The sequence below is a fragment of the Sciurus carolinensis genome, chromosome 3 (genome assembly GCF_902686445.1).
Source record: "Sciurus carolinensis chromosome 3, mSciCar1.2, whole genome shotgun sequence".
NCBI classification, from domain to species: domain Eukaryota; kingdom Metazoa; phylum Chordata; class Mammalia; order Rodentia; family Sciuridae; genus Sciurus; species Sciurus carolinensis.
Window position 1 is genome coordinate 85,626,364 of NC_062215.1, and position 23,668 is coordinate 85,650,031.

The 23,668-nt window shown below is 38.6% G+C and overlaps 1 protein-coding gene across 5 annotated transcripts in view; it reads right to left on the reverse strand.

The window, feature by feature from the left end:
• The window catches only part of Nckap5 (NCK associated protein 5), an 863,608-nt gene that overhangs the window by 569,190 nt on the left and 270,750 nt on the right, over positions 1-23,668 (reverse strand). Inside the window, exon 1 of one of the 5 annotated variants that reach the window (XM_047544854.1) lies at positions 15,760-16,030. The exons of the other annotated variants lie outside the window; for them this stretch is intronic. The gene's annotated coding sequence lies outside the window, so the exon portion shown is untranslated. Of the gene's footprint in view, positions 1-15,759; positions 16,031-23,668 lie in introns of those variants that run through there. 5 annotated transcript variants of the gene reach the window in all.

The window sequence follows — 23,668 nt, forward strand, 5'->3', positions numbered from 1 at the left end:
AGAGGCAAGGCTGAGAAAAATGCGTGGAGAACGGAGCGAGCAGTGGACTGGGACAGCCTCGAGGGACTGAGCCCAGTAGGTCCTTAGCCTGAGAGTGAGGCCACTGGCCAACAGCCCAGGTCTTGTGCATGCAGGGACCGGCAGGCCAGAATAACCCAATTCACATTTGCCACCGGATGGGTCTTTAGATGGCTGAGCTCTCAGCCTCACCCTGGTACCCACAAAGCAGACAGCCTGGGCTTACACTACTGCTGTAGGCATGCAGGGAAGGGTGCCAGACATGCCTCCTGAATCACGGAGGGGCAGCTGAGGACAAGGCCCCTGGCTCCTCAGGCAGGCGCTTCCCTCCTGCACATCTCACTGCTGGTTACTTTCTCATGGAGAAGAACCTAAATTGGAAACAAATTCTCTCAGATTTACTTTTATTAGCCTTTTTTTTTTTTTTTTTTTGCGGTACTGAGGATTGAACCCAGGGCCTTGTGCTTGCGAGGCAAACACTCTACCAACTGTCTACCAACTGAGCTATCTCCCCAGCCCCTTTTACTAGCCTTTAAAGCAAACATCTGCTGCTAGTCCCTATCAAAAAGTGAAACTGAAAACTAACAAACATATTTTGACCCAGACCCTGAGACTGTCATTGCACTCTCCCAAAGACAGGTCAGGTCTTGTATGAATGTGCTGGTCATGTTTGGTGATGCGGCTGTGGCCTCACCAGGCACATAGATTTTAAGGAGAATGACACACCTGCTAGCACATAACAGACGCCAAAGAAAAAGCACATAAATTAATTCATTATTGACTCCACAAGGCACTCTACCCAACTTTAACCCAAAGCAGAAGTTTGCTACTTGAAATTTTACTATAGATATGAAGTTTAGAAACTGCAAATTAAATCAGTATACATAAAGAAGCATGAACACTCAAAAATTACTTGTCAAAGCCTATTCCTTTTCATAACAATGCAGACCAGATACAAATGCATGTTTCTGCCCCATAAGCCATCAACTACATTTTGTGAGTTTCAGTGGTTCTTTGAAATCAAGGTTTTATGCCTGTGAGACTATATGGAATTTTCTCAATGTCAGGCATGGCCATAGCTCACTAAAGTATTATTTCAATTTCATAGAAAAACAGTATCTGATGAACCTAAATTTCACTCAAGAATAGAAGAGTGCATGCAATAGGGGAGGGGTTAACTATAGTGAGTTAATAATGCCTTCCTAATACCAGGGATATCCTTAGTTATAGGACAGTGACATTCTAATCCCCATATCTCCTGATTAAACAAACAAGAGACCAGAAGCTTCATTTTCAGATGGGAAAGACATGTATAAGAAATAAGGCAAGAGTTCCTGACAATAAAAATTACTTAGAAAAACTGTAAAATCACTTTTCCCAGAAGTCTTAAAAAAATGTATCCGCTTCTACTGGTTTGATGTAACCATGCCTGGAAGCAGTTGCAGAGAAAAAAGACACTTTGAGTTTCCATTGTCACAACAGGGCTCTCTTTCTAGTCACAACCAAGCAGACACACAAAAGCATAATCTCCCAACAACGTCACAAACTCATAGGCATGCTGCCACAGACCAAGGCTGGGATCCTTTCCGCTACACAAGAACTGTCAGATCAGATCACAAGAGACCATAGCATACTGCTTTGCTGCTGTGAAATGGTCACCTTTAAACTCGAAGGACACAATTCTTCTACCCTGTCATGGATTTAAGTAAAAGAAGTACACTAAGATTTTCCTCCATCACCAGGGAAGAGAGGTCAGCAACCCCATTTTAAAGCAAGGGTTCCTGAGGCCAGAGCCAGGTTTCTCAGATGCACCAACCAATACAAACACAGAAAGCTTTCATTCCACGCCAACCAAGAACAGGGTCTGGAAGGCCTTTGAAGTCCTAGAGCACAATGCCTACAAATTTAAATTCGTGACTTACTTGCTGCTGGTGGAATTCATCCCACATCTAGAATCATCTACAGAACCAGTCATTTACAAAAACAAAGCCAGCACACTTTACCATCTTCTCAAGCAGGTGACGAGTTCCAAGGAAGGGGATCTGCAACAGCAACTTTTATGGGACATGGGTAAGGATCTGGAAAGTTTTGTTCAATCAGGTCGCTAGTTCTCTGACAGAATAACAAGCCCTCTGTTTCCGGGCAGAGATGCCAACCTTGCCAAAGTTGCCTCTCTCAGAAGTAAGCATTACAGGGTTCCTGCTGGGCAGCCAGGCAAGCAATCCTCAACTTTTCCATTCATTGGTAATGATACAAAGTGTACTGCAAATGCTAAATGCATTTCAAAATATAATCCAGGTTCAGCTTCATGCCTCAGAACGCATTACTTAAGAAATGGAGAGAGGAAACGAAAATTAGTATGTCTTATATACCTACTATATGCCAGACACTCTGCTGGACCCTTTATATAATTTAATTAATACCGATGATAAGCCCATATGGAGCTTAGGCAAGAATTATTCATCCCTATCCCATGGTAGAGATAGTATTTCCCACAAATGAAGTAAATGAAAGACATAAAATGAGGTAAACACTGGTGTCCACAAATATAGAAAGTGGCAGAAGTAGGAATTGCACCAAGAGCCGTGCCCTGACTACCACCCCTGCTTTCTTCCAGCACCCTCCACCCACTGGACTTCCTGTCCCCCGTTTCATCGTGTGTATCGTTAGAATGTAACCAAGATGGGGAGGCAGTGTCCCAGCTGTGGAAGTTCTGGGTTGGAACTCTATTTCTGCCTTTTTAAGTTATGTGCCATTGGAAAAGTCATTTAAATGTGTCATCACATGCTGAAACTGTGCATGACAATAAGATGAGAATAAAGAGAAAATATAAGTAAAGGCACCTGAAAATTATAAATTTCAATGTGAGACAGTGTCATCACAAAACCTTTGAAAGACCTTATGTCTTTGACCACTTCCTTGACCATGTGGACCTCAGAGTATAAAAGGGAACTGGACCCCAGCATACTGTTTAGAAGAGTAGCCAGGTTTTTGCTTTCCTTCAACTCTGGGAGGAATAAAGAGGAACAGAAATCCTTTCCACACACTGGCATTGTTTCATTCATTTCTCCACGGCAAAAGCCCTAGATCTACTGAAAAACTTTTAGCTACAACTAGAGTAGTTGAACAAGGACAACCTATAATGACCCATACTGCCCACTATTCATGCCTTAAGTAGCCTCTTTCCACAGTGAAAAAAAGTTAGTCCTATGACTCACTTAACCTATAAAACATGGCAGAAGTGACAGACTGTTCCAGAACTAAGACTTAAGAGGGTCTCAAAGTTTGCATGTTTACCCTGAGCAACCACATAAGCAATCCTGATGGAAGGACCATGTGGGGAAATGATAAGGAGAGAGAGAGAAACCCAGCTGCTCAGCACCCCAGCTGGGCCCAGCCTTCTAGGCATCCTCCTGGAAGCATCAGACATTGAGTCAGCCACCTTAGATAGGCCAGTCCAAGTGAGCCTTCAGAGGACTACAGCCCCAGAAAAGGTCATGAGGAGCAGACTGACCCAGATCAACATAGGCAACTCACAGAAAAGAGAGGTCATACCATGGTAGTCATTTTAAACACTAAGTCTAAAGGTTGTTTGTTATGTAGGAACAATGGAGGAAGAAAAGAAAAGGGATAGCTATCATCTCTGAATTCTACTATATACATCACCCTTAACGTACATTATCTAGTTTAATCTTCACTACAACTATTTGAGATGGGCATAAGGATGCTGATTTATACAAAAACCTGGGTGAAGTTAGGTCATCCAAGATCAGGTGGATCCAAAGAGTTTAAGAATTAGGCTGAACAAGGGAGAACAAGTTCTACTCATTAATTATTTATTTTAAACAATATAAATGGAAGCACTGTGTTACAATTAAAAGTGCTTTAGACTAGGAGCCTGAAAATTTGAATTTTACTCCTGACCTCATCACCAGCTATATGAAGTTGAAAAAGAAATCTAAATCCCCATAATTTCCTTTCATTAAGAAAGGACATATCTTCTTACATTTTTAGGGTTGTTGTGGATTCAAAATGAAATATAAGATAAAAGGACTTTTGCAAAGGAGGAAAAATGTACCATACGAATGTGAAGAAATGTTCAGTGAACTTGAATTTTCACCACTCTATAGTTACCACAAAAGCAGCCGCTTACAAATCATGTGTATTTTTATGTCTCATTCCAGGAAAAATGTTCATATAAATAATGCTTTGCCTCAAAAACTTCGGAGCACCTCACTTTTTGAAAAAAAAGCAAAATAAACTCACAACTATTTCATACAACACATCCTCATTAATATCTTGAAGGAAAATCTACAAAAAGTATAAAACCTCTAGTTTTTATGGAATAGCTACTCTTCTTCATTCTCCATCCACTAACTGATGGTAGTTTTGTTCCTGAAGGGGGAAAGAAAGCATGAGTGATCACTGTAGGGAATGCGTATATTCACAGCCCTGAGGTAGACAAAGGGAAGGCTCCCAGTGTTTAGATTCATTCTTTATTTCCACCCAGTTTGTAGGAAGGAGGTAATTAGTTACATAGACTAGCACAGGTAATTATCCAAAGTTTTTTATTCTTTTCAATGATACAGGATACAAGATTTCTCATAAACAGCTGTTTCCTCTTGGGTGGGCAGTGGCCAGCAGCTAAGACCATGAGAACAGTCCTCCAAAGTCATCACTTAGAAGCCTGGGCATATTCACCACTTTACATAAGATTCTCTCATTATAAGTAATATTTATAAGCAGAATAAGATGATAAGTGTATAAAACTTAGAACATGGAATTAAAAAAGTTTTAATAAAGAGTTAGTTAGGTGCCAACTCCTGAGTGTGAAATGATAAGTAGCAAGTACATGCTTTCTCTTAAAGATTCCAAAGGATTCTTTTCAAGGCCCCAAAGCCTATACATTTTTTACTATATGAATAAACTAAATATTGCTGTTCACATTTCAAAGTGGAAGGAACAGTGGCTAAATTAAGACTAAGTAAAACAACCTACTTAATGCAATAAACATTTTAAAAAATATAAGGATAGAATTAGAAACAAAATCTGATCTATTTGATTCTGAATTCATAACTCAATTTCTGACAACTGTACTAATCCCTGCTAAATAAAAGCATACAATGCATGTGTATGCTTAGTTATGTGGCATGTTGTCATTTGTTCACTGGACAAATGAGAACCTATCCAATCTTCTGAAACTAATTACATAAAAACAGAAACTATGAGTAGGCATCTAGATTAAACCCTTTATTGGAATTAGCAATCCTGTTAGGAAAAACTGTGCCCCCAAAGTAATGAACACTCTAGCATGATGATGGTTGACTTGGCAGGTCTTTCTTCCAGTCTTTCCAAAAGGCTGTTACAAGTGTTTTATAATTATGAATATTAATAATATACTGTTTATGTTTGTATTTTTAATCAAATAACACTCATAAAACTCTGAAAAATACTCTTAAATCCACATGTTGAAAGGGACAGCCAATATTTTCACAAGCATATTCATTTTGTGGCTTAAAAAAAGGACAAACTATCTGGTAAAATATGTTGACTGCATTATAACCATCTAAACAGAAAATAAACATGGCCACATGAACTAGCAGAGACATAACATTATTTCCCATCCATTGGTTATTAGTCTACAATTAATGGAAGAAAAATACACTGCACAGTTAAAATTTCTTGTTTCAATCAAGCATGCTAGAAGTCATTTCTTAATGTGCCCGATAAGAATCTCCTCCCCAGCTGTGGCTTCATTGCCATGCCTCCTTAGATTATGCAGCAACACGAGGTCCTTGAATGCTGGCTAACCAAATAACCACAATAAGATACTCATACTGGATCCACCAGAATGGTTCCATCCATAGGTGTTAGTATATGAGACATGGCATACACATGACAACTACTTTTAAAAAGGAGCAATTTTGCAATGATTTAGCAAATTTATCCAAGGTAGGCAGTCAAACAAAGAATTTATGCATCAACATGAATTTCTTCAGCCTGAAGTAGTCAACACATTCAAGGACAATGGCATATATCTCTGTAGCACAAGTTAATTTAATAAGACACCAGTAGGCAGAAATCTTTCAAGTAAAAGCACGAAGAAACACAACTCAGGGTTTTCAAGGCCATGTGAAATGCAGATAAGCAACATGGCAGGAGAATAAAAAGGATTAAGATATTTTATGGAAGTACAAACAATAAAGGAGAAAAATATTCAGAAATAGTCACACTAATGACCACCACTACTTTGAATCATTTGTAAGCTACCAAATACATGAACAGAGTTGTAGCAAGTGTAGGCATGGAAAGAAGCAAATATATAGGTTATATGAGTTATTAATTAAGCAGTTCAATTCATTTATATTCATAAATAAGTAAGAAAACTGGGAAACTTACCATAAGTACCCTGATGAACAATTCAAGAGGGAAAACAGCTCAGCTTCTCATTTTACACTACTGCTTTATTCCACTGTCTATTTTTAAAAGTGTTAAGAACACAACTCAAAAAGACAGAAAGTAATTATGGAAAAAGAAATTATTATTCTACATAAATTACATGAATGACTGAAGAAGCAGAACTTCATGCCCATAGATAAAGCAGAATATAAAGATCATGAACAAATCCATAGGCCAGTCCTTGCAGTAGAGACAAATGGTAGGTTCCAACAAGCAATGCTGAAATCCTTTGTATCTCTAAGGATGAATAAACTCATGAAAGCTGGCAGAAACATCTGTGTAATCTTTATACTGTGCCCACTGTCGTTTCTGATAGTTCCTCAGGATGAGTTAAACAGGAAAAAGTACACTTAAGTTAAAGAGCCAGATTCTCCATAGCAGGGTGTAGAGTCAGTTTCATGTTGCAGACACTTCCTTCCTGGGCGTATATTGGCCACACCACAGTGCAGATAGTGCTCAGGGCTGCACAGGGCCACTTAGGCCAATATTACATCTGACACGTTGCTTGACATAGCTGAGTTGTGTTTTCAGTGTTCTATAAAGGGACATGTCGACAAAGTCATCCCTGTCTCTTTGAGTTCTGAGTACTTTTGGAGTACCTCATGATCTCTGATGATCATTCAGAGGATAAAGAAGTTCAGAAAACCATACAGAGTTTGCTACCTGAGGCTCCTAATGTAAACACATCTCAAAATGTGAGCCATTCTAGATTCTTTTAATTTTTTTTTATTTTTTTTGGTGGTGCTGGGGATTTGAACCCAGGACCTTGTGCTTGCGAGGTAAGCATTCTACCAACCGAACTATATCCCCAGCCCTAAATCCTTCTATTTTTGCAATACTTTGTTCATCTCGTCATTCACAGATGAGTGGAGGTTCTTGTATCCTAATATCTAACAGGTCATCAAATCTTTCCCTTCCTTCCCATTCACATACCTCACCAACAAATTCAAGCCTCATCACATCCATCTAGACAGAGCCATTGTCCCCTAACCACTCTCTGTTCAGATCCATCCTATGCACCATTTGCAAACTCATGTTCCAACACCAGTAACACAGTATTTCCCCTGATTCAAAATCAATGACTTCTAACATTTCCCAAATAGGCTTCACAGACAACTCCCCTCCCAAGGAGCTCCATTTAAAATAGATTCAGCGATCAAAACTATTTGGGGGAAGCTCTTAGACATAATAATGTAGGTTAGCATATTAAAACTACTGACAAATTCCGCAGGAAATAACTTGAAAAAAAATTATCCCAGTTTTTTTTATTCTTTCAACCACAGAAACTTGTTTTGACTAGTACCCTACAGCACCAGTAGAATTAGTGTTCCAGAAAGATGCATCTTGGAAAATGCTGGCCCAGAGCACAAAGTCCAAACTACTTATTGTACCGGCTACAACCTATATCAAGGGACCCTGCTACTGCTGGAAACCCCCTTTCAGAGTTGCTCATGTCCCTGCCTCAGCTCAAGCCCTCTGATGACTGATGGATCACTCTCTCCTGCTCTTATGTCTAAGTTCCATCAGGGTCAGCTCCTATCCTCCTTCCCAGGCCTATCCTAACCTCACTGACCCATCCATCATCCCATCTTTCAACATCCTGCTCCACTTATTTTTCTGTACCAGCTCCGCATTAAGTGTTGGGGTATTTTGAATGATGGTACCCCCTTTCTCCACCTAAATTATAAGCTCTAGGGGAATGTGGATTAGATAACTACTTTTATAACTAGTTCACAACTACTCACATTTTATATCTAATTACTATAGATTCATGAAACCTAAAATAAGATCTTACTCTGTGCAGGTGCTAAATATCTTTTAATGAAAATAAGGTGGGTTGCTCTAATTGTGTCAGTGTAGGGAAAGGAAGGGGAGGCATGTTAAAATAGAATGAAATTATCAGAGTAGCAGTAATTTAGCAGAGTAGGTGAAGGGTGTCTACAATGCTGCACCAGGATTCAAGGTTGCACTCCCAACACCAAAACAACAAATGGGTAATCACAAGGCCATGTGCACCAAACCCAATTCAAAGGGAATTACCCAATGGAAAAAAAAAATATTGTCCCTGACAAGATCAAAGGTAGAATACAGGGGTTCACAGAAGGAGAAGAAAAGTCAAATAATTTACTAAATCCCAGTACAGTAAGTTTCTTCTCTTTCCTTCCTTCCTTCCTTCTAGTCACCAGTTATGTAGTAAATTCTTACTAGGTGTCAAATAACAAGAAAAAAAAAAAAAACTGGAAATAGCTCAGGGAAAAATTAGGATAAACTGAGGTACAGAAGAAAAAAAGGCTCTACCTTCTCAAAGTTCTAGGAAAAAGAAAGAGCAATTTTATATAGTTTATGAACACAACAAGGATGAAACAGCTTAAAATAAGTCTTATTTAGAGGGTGTCAAGAGCAGTAAGAGTGCAGAACATACAATGTTTGACTTTTTTGGTTTACTGGTTTGAGAACCAATGATTTTGTTTTGCTAAATTGAGTTCTATATTTAGGACTACTGAATGCTGGTCACAATCACCCTTCTAATCCCAATGCATTGCCTAACACGTGGTGGGCACCTAATAAGTCTCTTGAATCAACTACTGAATGCAGAAATCAATGAAAGAAGGCAGGAAAGGAGACCTTCTACCTGAATATACTAAAGATGTTTGGCTGGAACTTTTTATGCTGTAATTCCTTTACAATGGAACACAGTAGAGGGTGGGCTATCAATCTCCATCTATGCCTTCTTGAGTTTATAAACATTTTCCTTAGAGATACTAAAGATTACAATTCACATGCAAAACAAAGTATTTAGATAGCCTATGTGGTTCCCTTTTCATGTAGTAGTAATTTAGCCTGATTAAATTTCCTATGATAAAAGTACCAGGACAGATTTCTGAATTAACAGTCTATTTTAATACAATCTCAATAGAAAAATAGGTGAAGAGAGTAATAGTTGAGTTAGATCACCTGTCACTTAGGAGAAGGTAGAGAGAGTGACAGTACATTGTTAAAAGCCAAACAAATGTAACTTTAAAATAAATAACAACAAGAATCCAAGCAGTGACTAAGAGGAAAACCACAGGAGTTGGGGGTTTAGGGGCACAATCTGGGAGATGTAAAGTTCACCCAAATTTGCATCAGGTGAACTGTGTGTTGTATGCAGTCTGACCACAATGCCAGTCAGCTGAGCTAATTTATTTTTACTCATAATGCTGCATTTACTACTTAGCAGGTGCCCACATGCAAAAGTTGCTAGGAATTAAATTAGGGAAAAAATGTTGGTAGCTTACATTTTATGACATAGGAAAATAAAATCACAAAATTGAAGATAATATGGTCTTTAGACTAAGAGAGTCTTACAAGGAGAAAAGATATTTTTCCCTGGAGGCATTTGCAAAGAAAATGAACAAAGAATGGAAAAAGGAAGAACAAATTTCTCAGTGATTAATTAACAAGACCTGATCTTTCCTCTTTCTCACTTCTATAATGCTGTGAACAGAGTAGGGGATTCAAGAGATTGTTGAACCTAATACAACCCTGGATAGCATAGTTAATAAAGAATCACAGTCAAGATCTTCAAACAATTCACTCAAAACTAAAAAGAAACCCACCTTAGGTAGGTTTATCTGGAAGGATAATGCTGCACTTTACATGCTCTACTATATTAAATATATTAGTATAATTATTAAGTTTATACTTTATATACATCTATAATGGAGATAATAATACATATGTCACAGATAAAGACTTGATATGAAGTCCAAAGATGTGAAAATGTCTGAAGATGTAATTATGGTATTTGTCTGACACATACCAGGGATTTAATAAGTGACAGGCACGGTTTCAGTGTTCCTCATTGTTATGCTGTTACTTCTTATGTCAACCTTCATTTCTGAATCCCTTACAGACCAGCAGAGCCTTTCACAGACATTTAGTGAATTCAATGTTAACTCAAACTTTCTAGGCTTACCTTGTAAACTAAAATGTTTATTTTATTGACTGACACCTGTTGCTTCTCAAGGGCAGGTATCATCTTCTGTCACACTGTGGAGAGCTCATGTTCCCTCTGGAAGTCGCTAAAATTGCTTTAAACTATACTTCCTCACAATGATTGTTCTCTGCATGATGCTGAGAGAAGGTTCAGAGATAAGATTAATATGAAAAAGGCCACCTTATCCATCCCAAAGCAACATGAAAACATTAGAAGACCATAGCCACCAAGATCTGTGGGGTTTCTTGTTTGTTAAGCACTGCTAAGCCCTTAATATTTGTTAGATTAACTCTTAACATTTTATAAGTGCACATAACTTTCTTTTTTGTATTTTACAGATGGGAAATAGGTTAAAGAGATTAACAACCCTGACCCAAATCATATCAATTGTGAATGATAAAATCAGGCTGTGAGTCCAGGTCTCTAGGAATTCCAAGTTTGAACTCACAACCACCAGCCACATTACTGGCTGTCTTAGCAAAACTGAGTTCCTAAACATCCATTTACAGAGATGCCAGTTTTACCCACAGCACTACAGACTCTGACTTATGTTCAATACCTTCTAAGTCAATAAAAAATGATTCGTTTCTTTCCCTCCCTATCACCTCTGCCCACCTGCCAGGTTACCGAAAATCTAAGTACTGGCATCCTCCTTGAAGCACCTTGTCATGTCGCGTCTACTAATATGAAAGAGCCACATTCATAGCTGAGTGACAAATTTACAGGGGCTGTTTATTTAATGCATTGCTAGCTACTGTCTGAGCTAAAGGGACACATGAAAACTGAGTTTACCTTAGAAAACTTTGTCAGTTTCTCTTAAGAAAGAGGGCAGAACACTGTATTCCTAGGATACAATCCCAGCCCTCACAGCTGCCCCTGCCAGCAACACTGTACTTCTCTGTGCAATAGGAAACTCTCTCAAACACCTGCATCCTGCCTTTGAACCAAATCTACAGATACCCCAAACGGTAAACTTTCAGGTATCTGAAAGGAGACTATGGGTAAGCAAGAAATGGCACAGTTATGCCTTAGAAGCAAGGAGGCTTAGTCTCTGAAATAGCACCTCAGCAAAAATTTATCAATGAATGAATAATTAATGGGACACTAGGTTAAAGGACAGTGGAGAAGACAGGCAACCCTGTGCCAGAAGGACACTAGCTATCAGTGTAGTGCCCACAACTTTTCCCTGCTAAAATCTCTCAAGTTAAATTACAAATCAGAGTATTCCTAAGGCTGGAATCAGCTCCACCTCTCTTTAAAAATCATTTCAGAAGCCACTTACTGACGTGCCCTTAGAAAAGGGCTCACCACCCTCACTATGTCCAATTTTACTTCCTAAATAAACAACAGATGTTTTTATTATGTCCTTTTTCTTGGCTTAAAACCAATATAGAGACATAGATAAACAAAATTGTGTAGCATCTGTGAATGAAACCTAATACCCAGGAATGTCAAATACGGAATATAGGTGGAGTATCACCAATCTGAAAATCCAAAATCCTACAAAATTCAAAATGTTCTGATAATGCCAACAGGGACAAAAATTTATACTTGACCTCCTGTGAGGTTTGTGCAGTCAAAACATAGATGCACTAAAAATATTCTATGAAATCACCTTCAGGTTATGTGTATATATTATATATGAAACAAATTATTTTCATATTTATATGTGGGCCCAAGCCCAAAGATATTTCATTTTGTATATGCAAGTACTCTTTAAAAACAAACTGAACATCCTAAACACTTCTGATCCCGAGCATTTCCAGTGTTTAGTTATGAGGTGTTCTCCAAAAGTTCCTGTGTTGATGCAGAAATGTTAAGGCAAATGATTGAATTATGGGACCTGTAACCTAGTCAGTCCATCCTACTTTGAATGGACTGAGTGGCAAGTATAGGTAGGCGGGATATGGCTGGAGAAGGTGGATCATTGAGGGGTGTCCCCTTTTTTCTCCTTGCTCGGCTGCCAGAAATAAAGCTGTGCTCCTGCTCGAGGTCCTTCCACCCAACGTGATATTCTGCCTCACCTTGGGCCCAGAGCAATAGACTCTGCTGACCAGGAAAAAAATCTGGAACCATGAACCAAAATAAACTTTTCCTATTCTAAGTTGTACTTTTCAGGTGTTTTGGTCACATTTATGCAAAACTAACACATAAGGTAAGAGATATTCAATATATAATAGTTTTGAGTAAACAAACTCTAGCAAAAATCATTCACATCTACAAGTTACCAAGAAGTTGCATGATATGAAACAATAAAAACCTCTGAATATCTCTAACCTTCATCATGAAAAACCTTACCTTGGGTTATCTCCTTGCCTTATGTGTTATCCAGCATACCCAGAGCCTAACAACTTATGCCACCCTGTTAACAAAACTTCAGAATGATAAACGACCCAAATATTTAACTACCATCTGTCATTCTAGAAACTATTTCTGAAGGTAAGTCACAAATGATATTCATAATGAAGTCAGAGAACGGCTGCCCTGCACCCTGCATGTTCAAGAAGCAGAGAAAGGGAACAAACCTACATGAAGTTCTACTGTACTAGCTCCCTATAAATTATGTATCAAAAAAAAAACCCAGAAACTGCCATTTATCCATGTGAGATATGCCTGGTTTTCAAAGTAATGGGTAAAAATGTTCAAAACCTCAATTGTCTTCATTATGGCTCAGACAAGGCACACAAACTCATTTTTTTATGCTCTAAGTACAGAAAATTGCTTCACTTCTCAAGTAAATATATGCTAGAAACTTGCGGATATCTCAAGAATGCTTTGTAGCTAAAGAAAGTAACATCATTGCCTACTCATTTTGCTTAATTTGCTAGTCTCTCAGCAACTTTGTGCTAACACTTTCATCCCATTTTAGATCCTAGGATAAGGCAGCAGTCCAGAGCCCTGGAAAGCCTCCACCTCCAAGAGCCAGCAGCTCACTGGGCCACCAAGGTTGCGGGATGGAGTCTTTTCCCAGGATGCCTTCCTGCTAATATACCCGTTACACGCATTTCACTTATCTTCTCCAAGTTACATTCCAGTAACTAAGCTTCATAAGCTTCTTCCGAATTGTTTATTCTGTGTTTTAAAGCTCCATCAGCTGTTGGGATGATTTGCAACATTCTCTTTCTTTTTGGTTAAGCAGGATTGGTGAGCATTACTGGACCTTTGGGTGGAATCCCTGCTATTTAAAATTCTTGCTGCTGGGATTAAAGGAGATAATGCCTATGAAAGCTCTTTGTAAACTGTAAAGTCCTAATCAAATGGAGTGTGCTGTTATTATATTAACCATCATAGCCATAATCACAACGCAGCTGTAATGGTGGCTTTAATACTAGTACACATTTGGGCCTCCTCTTTGCTTCATTTCCACCCCAGGGCCTATATTGATGTTCAATGTATGGAAACCCCTCAAAGAAAGTGTTTGAATGAATAAATGAATGATTCAAAAACACCCCATGATTTCCAAAAATACCTGCACAGACAATAATAATAATAACAACAGCAACAAAGCAGGGCAACTTCACTCAGACAAAAAAATGTGGTGCTAGGAAGAAATACTGCAGAACAAAATTTTTTCTTAAAAATAATTCCTTTGATAATGAAATCTAATCCTTTGTAGGCGAGGAGACAATGGAGTAGATGCAGACAGGAATTCATATCAGTCCAGAAAATCTGTATAATCATAATAGCTTGGAGAAGGAGGCTGCCAAACCAGAAAAGGGAAGGGGTGCTGCAGTGTGAGTGGGATTAAAATGAAAAAAAATCACTAAATAGGCATTGGTCACCTCTGAATAAAGCATTATAAGAGCAGACTGTTTTCCTAAACTGTGTCCTAGGTGTGGAAATAACAAACTGTGGGTCTTAGGAGGGAAGAGACACAGAGCAGGAAAAAAGCAACTAAAGAGGAAGTATTTATACCCAATGATTTTTTTCATTTCTGGAAATAAATACAGAAAAATGCTTCTGCGAACATTTGAAAGAATAGCTCTCAGTACTTGGATACTTATGTGTAAAGAGAGGTATAGGAGTAGGTGAGGAGGAGCATTAAAAAGGAAGCGACAACGGCCATGAAAAGGGATCTCTTATTTTATCCAACTTAACAGAAGCCTCAAGGATGGAAAGAAATGCCAGGGTATCTACCAGTTACTCAGAAGAAAAGCAAACACCAGCTCGGCTCTGTGTTTACTCTGAAGAGATGAGAATAACCTAACAGCCCTTTTTCTCCTGGGAGTTCGATGGGGGTGGGGCCTAGAGGAGGGTCCACCTCCCAGGCCAACTGCAGGGCTCTGAGGCAAGAGGGCCAGTAGACCCGCAACCGCTCAGCTCCACTCCAGAAAATATCGTATTTCTGCCCATCAATCAACATTAAGCAGCTTATGGGCTGAGCTTTCCGCACAGGCAGTTGCCAGTAGCAACAGGGCACACGCTCTTAGTGAGCAGAGGCAGACAGAGGCAGGGAGAAAGGAGCCACCTGGGCGAAAGGTCCTGGGCTGGGCAGACAAGGTCAGGGACCAGGTGCATAAGGGGAGAGGGAGGGGCAGCGGCAGTGCTAGGTGGGGGCGGATGTACCTTACTGGAGGCTGGCCAGGAAGTGGCCCAGACCACTTATTCCCAGAGGAGAGTGGGTTTCTCGTGCCACAGTAACACTCATGCCCAATTCACCAGACTCGGGCCTCCCTGGTGCGCCAAACTCTGCTAGCACCTGGATATGGGCCCTGTGCACTGGAGTAGGCCAGGGTACTCAAGACCCACCCTTCTGTGCCAGCCTACACCCGGCCCTTTGGGAGTCCCCGGAGGATGCAAACGTGGAAGTGTGGCTGCACGTGTGCGTGTTTTCATTTGCACTCCCGACCCCAAAACGGGGCCCCACAGGTGGAAAATAGATATGTGCGTGTGCGCGCGCGCGCTGCGCTGGGCTTGGGCTTGGGTTTTATGGGAGCAGGGTGGCGGATGCGCGCATACTCAAAGACCCGAATTCCACCCACCTTCCTGCCTGCCCTGCCTCTCACGTCCCGGCGCCAGCTTTGGGATTTCAGAGAAGAGAGAAAGAACCCTTACCCTCATTGCCACCTTCCCGAACTTCTCCCCCTGCTGTTGGAATCCGGTAAAGGGGAAAGGGCGGGCGACCGGTGACAGAAGGCGATGGAGGGCAGAGGTGGAATGAGGAGACCAAGGAGGGACACTCAGAAGCACGGGTCCAGAGACCTGGGAGAGCCAAAGGAGCTGAAGGACAGGGGGCTTGTGCATCACGGGAGGCCGTGCGCTGGGGACACCTCTGGAAGGGGTGCGGGTTGGTGTCTCCTTACCTGGCCTGCGGTGGAGCATTTTGCAGCGGACTGTGGGCAGGGCGGGCGCTTTCCCCCTTGGGGGAGACCCTGCATTGCCATCACTTCGCGGGCAGCAAAGCACTGACAACAGAGTCCGGAGTTGACAAACTTGCCATGGCAAGCCTGGGCCACGCACGCTCCACAGCCGGGGCACCTCGCGCTCTTCTGCTTTGTTGTGCTCGGCTGCCAGTGCCCCTGTGCCTGCTTTCCTGTGTCCCAGCGCCCTCTTAGCCACGGGACCTTTCCTTGGCGTTCGTTCCTCCTCCAGTCGGCAGTGCCACTTTCCTCTGAGGCGTGTGTTAAAGAGCTGCCCCGGAGCGCCTGGCGGGGCTGCACGGCGTGCGCTCCTACCAGGAGGCTCCGGCCCAGGGATTCCCACCCCCAGTCTTCTCCCCCTCCCCGCCCCTTCACGCCCCCCCTCCAACCCCCAGTTAGAAGCTGCTTAGATTCAGCGCTGTCAAATCCAGCCCATCTGCTGCAATCATAATCAGTCTCAACCGAACGGTTCTGACAAATCTCCGCCTGGAGCCGGAGTTGGGGGAGCCGGTGGGTGAGGGGCGGGGAGGAGAGGCGGGGGAGAGGGGCAACTGGGACCCAGCGCTGAAGAGGAGAGGAGGCCTGGAGGCTTCTATTGTCCGCCCTACTGCCCCAACCAAGGAACTGAAAACGGGAAGTAGGGATCCAGAAGGGGAAACAGTGTTTCCATTTCCCAGTTTCTAGTGTAAAATGAAAGAAAAGAAAAAGAAGAAAAGAAAGAAAAGATCCATTCAAGGAGGGCCCTGGCTTTCTACCCGCCCCCACCCCCAACCTTCCCTCTGTCTGGGTGGAACGAATTTCTGCTAATGAACTAAACAAACAGGTCCCTTAATCTTATCATGGAGCTGACCCAGAGACTGGCACAGATATCCAAAGTATTGTTAATTGGCAGGTAAGGACTGGAACTAACAGCCATTTGTCTGGAGTCAGAAGTTAGCTCCTAAGTACATTTGGGAATAAAGCCTATGGAGGAAGAAATCCTGTTGGCATTTCTGGAGATAAAAGGAAATTTATTTTGGGCCAGAAAATGCTGAACTCAGTTTAGACCCATTTTGCCTTTAAAGAATTCTCGTAAATTTTCCATTTTCTCGTGAAACTGCTACTTTTCAAGAAATGGTATTTTATTAGAAAATAATGACTCCTAAAATCGATATTTTTCCAAAATAAAATAGTTTCTTCTGCAGATAAAATGAGATGCTCTTTTTAATATACTTTGAGCTATTTAAATATGCCATTTTAATATAACCACATACATTTGTACTGGTGATAGATTCACAAGGCCTACCTCAAGAGTTTCTTTTTAAGTGTAATAAAAATAACAATAGTCCTAGAAACACATAAACAAGTCTTAAAACATGAAAGAATACTACCAATGGGATTATACCTGGTTTTGTACGTTTATCTCAAGTGTTGGGGAATGTTCAATTACCTTGAATGACAGTATTTGTTGGGGTAATAATTTGTTAGATAAACAAATCATCAGTGGAAAAGTTGCAAAGGAGAAATTTTAAGCCACTTATTCAGATAGGTTTAAGAGCTGGGCAAAAATAAATATACTTTACTGTGAAAATTGAATGGAGTTTTAAATTAGTGCTCAAATCATTCTTTTGCTTTATGCTGTACTTGAAAAATGTGTGCAAGCCACATTAAGCACCCACTTATCTAGGCAGAGACTGTGTCTTCCACTTATTTTATAGCTCAGTGGTGCTTACAACGACACTATACAGCTATGGGCACTCTATGAATACTGATAGTTTGAAATTTCAGTTTTCAGATCAGAATTAAAAATCATAGACATACTGAGGTAAAGTGGGGTTCAAGTGTTACTCTGTAAGTAAATAAGTTGAGGGTAATGATACTGGTCAGATTTTAAGATATTTTTACTAATGTTTAAAACTATAATTTTTGCATTGTCAATGTATTTATTAAATAAAAATTCTTAAAAGATTAACATGGTAAAAGAAATAAGTATTTCAAAAAGGTTCTTCTCCATTAACATGAATTATGCTGGTGACCAAGTAACCCTGTTCAGCTAATTTGTACTGTCCGGGGGAAAAAAAGACTTTAGCTGAGATTTAAATACTTGGTTTCAGAAACCATCCAACACAAGAAATTTTATGAGTTCTATTGTGTATCTTCCCACTTGTGTTTTCAAGTGCATCAGGGGTAAGTGATAGCCTTTAATCTAATACCCTGCTCCAATTTATCAAATCCTAGGTACTAACTTCAAAGTATAACCTGTTCAGTTTTCTCAATTATTTACTGGGTGATTGCTAAGGTCAGTGCTGGAATGAATATATGAGTGAGAAATCAGACAAACTGTGACCTTGTGGACCTCACATTCTGGAGTGGGAGACAGACATTAGAATAGAATATGTAAGTACGGTATATCCAGTTAGAAGGTAATCAGCACTCTGGAGAAAAATAAAGCAGGGTGAGCTGGGGGGAATACAAGCTTAAGTAGTGAGTACACTGAAGATCTCATTGATTAGACTGAGCTTGAGTTAGTGACTAATGTATGTTGAGAAAAAGACAAACCATACAGATATTTGGGGAGACAGGCTTATGAGGTGGAAAGAGCAGGTATAAGTGGCCCTTAAGTATGATTGTACCTGGTAAGGTCTAATAACATTAAAGAGACCATAGGGATAGAAGAGAGCAGGAGGGAGTTAACGGGGGTGGGCATGGAGGACAGATCATTGGTGGGAATGAACAGGCCAATGTAAGGACTTGTTTTTTACAGAGATGATATGGGAGGACACAGTAACATAAGAAGGGACATGATCATCTGCCTTTGAAAGAAAGTAAGGAATAAATCACTCCAAGCCATTTGACCTTAGCATCCAAGAGGATGGAGTTGCTATTAATTGAAATGAGGAAGAAACTAGGAGCAAATTTTGTTGGAAGAATCAGGAGTTTGGTTTTGGATGTGTTAAGATTGGGATGTCTATTAATTTCAAAATAGTTAATTTGCATAAAGCTCCTAGAATAGTTCCTGGTTTTTAGTAGGCACCGCATAAGTGTTTGGGGTGATGGAACTTGGGTTACAGGGAGTTGACATTGGTGGTGGTGGTTATTATTATTGACGTTTGTCAGCCAAAATGAGATATTGAGTAGACATTTTAATGAATATCAATGTATAATGTTCAGGATACAAATCCAGGGTGGAAATGTAAATTTTGGAGTTGTACACACCATAGATGGCTAATTTAAACCCATCAAATCAGTGCATCATCAGGACTGTGAGTCCAGTGGAGATGTTCAAGTATTGAATCATGAGGCACTCCAACTTTAAACAGTCACGAAAATGAAAAGGAACCAGAAAAGAAACCAACCAGAGGCAGCCAGTGAGGTCGAAGGCAAACCAGGAGACTGAGCACCCCAACAGGAACTGAGTAGAGAGGGGATTTCAAGGAGGAAGTGATCTACTAGTCCAAGTTTCCAAATATGATTTGTCTCTTTATAGAAAACCAAATCAACATACAATAATATTAAAGAGTTTATTATGGTTACTGGATGATTTAATTTTCTGCTGTCAGTTTATAGTACAACATTCATGATGTCCCAGCATGTAGCTAAAGATCACTCACATGCTAGGTATTCAGTGTGCATTGTATCAAGTAATGAATCAATGAAGGAATGAAGCCACTGCAATGTACTTCGAAATGTGTGGTCAATGAATGTTGTTGCAAGTGCTTCTATTCTTAAATTCAAGAAATACTGATGTAGGACAAGATTTCTCAGAGGAAAGGGACTTGAGAATCATTAAGTGTTTCCTTTATATCAAGCACTGTCAATAGACAACAGACTACAAGCTCACAATCAAGTCTCATCTAGAACATTTTTCTCATACCATATTCAATAAAATTAAAATTACTTAGGAAAAAATAACTCACAAAATGGAAATTTAGAAAAATACTTCTCTAAGAATTCCTAGCACTTAATAAGACAGTAACCCACTTGGAATGAATAAGACTTAAACATACACTGCAGCAAAGTTGCAAAAATAGCAAAAAAAAAAAAATCCATGAAAAGATATTCAACAGCATTAGTCATTGGAGAACAGTAGATTAAAATCACAATGAGATTTATCCACACCCACTAGAATTGACAAAATTGAAAAGATAGACAATCTCAAGTGTTAACAAGGATGCAGAACAACTGAAATTCTCATGCATTACTGGTGGGAAATAAAATAGTAAGACAAACTTAGAATACCAGTTGGCATAAAGTTAAATAGACACCTAAAGGACCATCCAGGAATTCTACTCTTTTTATTTTACTTCAAAAAAATGAAAATGTTTTGACCTTAATACTTGCACATAAATATTTATAACAAATTTATTTCTAATATCTCCCATTTGGAAATAACCTAAACTTCCATTTACTTCCTTTTTTATTGAAAGCACATTTTTTTCAGTTTTTTTTTTTATTATTGTATACAAATGGGATACATGTTGTTTCTCTGGTTGTACATGAAGTAAAGGCATACCATTTGTGTTATCATACATTTACATATGGTAATGCTGTTTGATTCATTCTGTTATTTTTTCCTCCCCGCCCACCCCTTCCACCCCTCTTTTCCCTCTATACAGTCCCTCCTTCCTCCATTCTTGCCTCCCTCCCACCCCCCATTATGTGTCATTATCCGCTTATCAGTGAGATCATTCATCCTTTGGTTTTTTGAGATTGGCTTATCTCACTTAGCATGATATTCTCCAATTTCATCCATTTGCCTGCAAATGCCATAATTTTATTATTCTTTACGGCTGAGTAATATTCCATTGTATATATATATATATACCACAGTTTCTTTATTCATTCATCAATTGAAGGACAACTAGGTTGGTTCCACAATCTGGCTATTGTGAATTGAGCAGCAATGAACATTGATGTGACTGCATCTCTGTAGTATGCTGGTTTTAAGTCCTTTAGGTACAGGCCAAGGAGTGGGATAGCTGGATGAAATGGTGGTTCCATTCCAAGCTTTCTGAGGAATCTCCATACTGTTTTCCAGAGTGGCTGCACTAATTTGCACTTCTGTATAGATAAACAACCTGTAGAATATCCAGCTATACCATGAAGTACTACTCATAAATAAAAAAGACTCAACTATTGATAAATATAACAAAATGCTTCAGTCTCAAAGGCATTAGCTAAGTGGAAGAAAGTCATATTTCATAGCTTTCTTTTGTTTAATTCCATTTGATTCTTAAAAACTGTATATAGAAAGGAGATCAACTATTGAGTGACAGGGAACTATTTGAATGTAGGAAATATTCTAGATCATTATGATGGAGGTTTCAAAGTTGTATATTTTGTCAAAATAAATTGCACAAATCAGTGAATTTTACTGTTTGTACATTAAGCTTTAAAATGTTTTTTATAAGAATAAAGAATTTAATCTGTTTTTTTTTAAATAAAGAGATTATAGTGCTTTCCCATCTGAGACAGAATTCTACCTCAGAAATATCACCATTATGCATCTCTAATGAGATAACTGATCCAAATAAATGTCACCAAGAGACATTAAGAGTATGTTTTATGGGAAATGGAATAGTCAAATAGTGCAAATATCACTTCCTGATTTTTGTTAACTGCAAAAGGAAAAAAAAGTTGTGTTACACAAGAGAACAATCACCTGACATGTTCTTTGTTGTGTAATGCTATATGAGAACTGCATAGCATCACCTGTGGAGTATTTTTGAAAAAAAAAATAAATATTATATATTATATTATATATCATATATAAATTATATATAATATATTATGAATATTATATATTATATTATATATAAATATTATATATTATATATTATATATAAATATATATATATATTTAGCCTAAATCTAGGCAAGGTCTTTTGCCATAATTTCCTGCTTCAGGAAATAAAGAAGAACAACAGAAAAAAATGGTACCAGAAGGAAACTATGAGACATGTACAGAATGTGAAGCATGGTCAAACTCTTCATATCCAACGTGTATGGGTGGGAAAAAGCACAGGGCCTGCATAGATTGAAAGAAACATGATATAATGATGCAGCTATTGGGGTTATGTCTTGGTGCAAAACAGAGAGCTATGAAATACACTTGAGGAAGAGTTAGAGAAATTTAAATAAGATAGATAGTATAAAAATAGAAGGAAATTTTAATTTTACTAGGGGTAAAAATGATTGTGGTTATAAAGGTGTAATGGTCCTTATTTTCAAAAGATATATGCTAAAATACTTAAGGCTTAAGTATTACAGTGTTTAGCACTCACTTTAGAAAAAATATGAAGCAAAAATGTTAACTTTGGGTAACATTTAATAAATGTACATATTTAACAGATACAATATGATTTCAACACATTTGTATGTACTGATTAATAGTAATTCACAATTGGCTATTACATATTTTACAAAGAAATGCTTGTATTTGTTCATGTTAAGTTGTGTGTGGATCACTGTTCTGTTACCCTGATCTTCAAACTTTTCTGTGTGTTTGATATTTTTCACAGTAACGATTCAAAATCTATACTTGTAAAAATCCATGGATCAACAGTTAATTATAAGGAAATTAGAAAAATTTGGAACTTGATGTCTTAAAAATACCAAATTGCAAGATGGAACTAAAACAGACATAGAAGTAGTAAATGATTTTAGTGAAAATCCTAGAAATAAAGAAAAATATGGAATTAATGTTTAAAGCATCCAAAGAACTTTGGAAAAGAACAAATAGAAAGAAATAAAAATAAAATCATAGTCTATAGGAAAACACAGATCATTACTATAGGATCAATAAAGCAAATCTGATTAGATAAAAGAAAAACAGTGAAGACATAAATCAATAAGCTTTGAAATTAAAAAGGCTACATAATTAAGGACAATTCAGCTCTAAAAAATATAAGACTACTTCACTATGAGCAACTTTACAGGACTAAGTATGGAAACAGGCAAAGTGATCAATATACTAAAATAAAAACTTAGTAAGAATCACTGATCCACAGATTCTTCAACAATGAAGTATACTGAATCAATGATTGGGAAAAAAATATTCCATAAAAACACAAGTCTAAATTTTAAAACATCTTCACTGGATAAAATTCAATGAAGTAAAGCATACAATTCATTCAACTTTAGCATATACACAAGCCATCACCATCCTCTATGTTTAGAACATTTTCTTCATCCCAGAAAGAAATCAGTAGTACCCACTGGTAGTCAGTCACTCCTCATTCTCTTGCCGAAGGCAACCAAGAACCTGCTTTCAGTCTTCTAGATTTGTGTATCATGAACATTTCATGGAATGGAGTCATACAATACCTTTTGTATTGGACTTCTTTTGCTTAGCATAATTTCAGGAATTGTCTATATTGTAGCAAGTATTGGTGCATCATTCCTTATTACCAAATAACATTCCACTGTATGCAGATACCATATTGTATTTATCTTTTCATCAATTAATGGACATTTGGGTTGTTCCTGTCTTTGATTATAAATTATATTGCAGTAAACATTCATGCACAAGTTTTTCTTCTGGGTATATACCATGGCAGTGGAATTGCTGGATTCTATAGTAATTCAATATTTAACATTTTGAAAAACTGACAAAGTACTTTCCAAAGCAGCTATATCATTTTATATTTCCACCAGCTCCAGATGAATGTGCCAATTTCTACATCCTCTCCTACACTATTATCTTTCTTTGACTATAACCATCATAGTGGGTGTAAAAGTGTATTTCATGTGATGTGTATTTACATTTTCCTGATGTTTAATAATGGTCAGTATCTTTTCATGTGCTTATTGTTCACTTGTGTATCTTCTTTAGGGAAATTTCTTTTCAATGTCTTTCTTCAATCTTAAATTG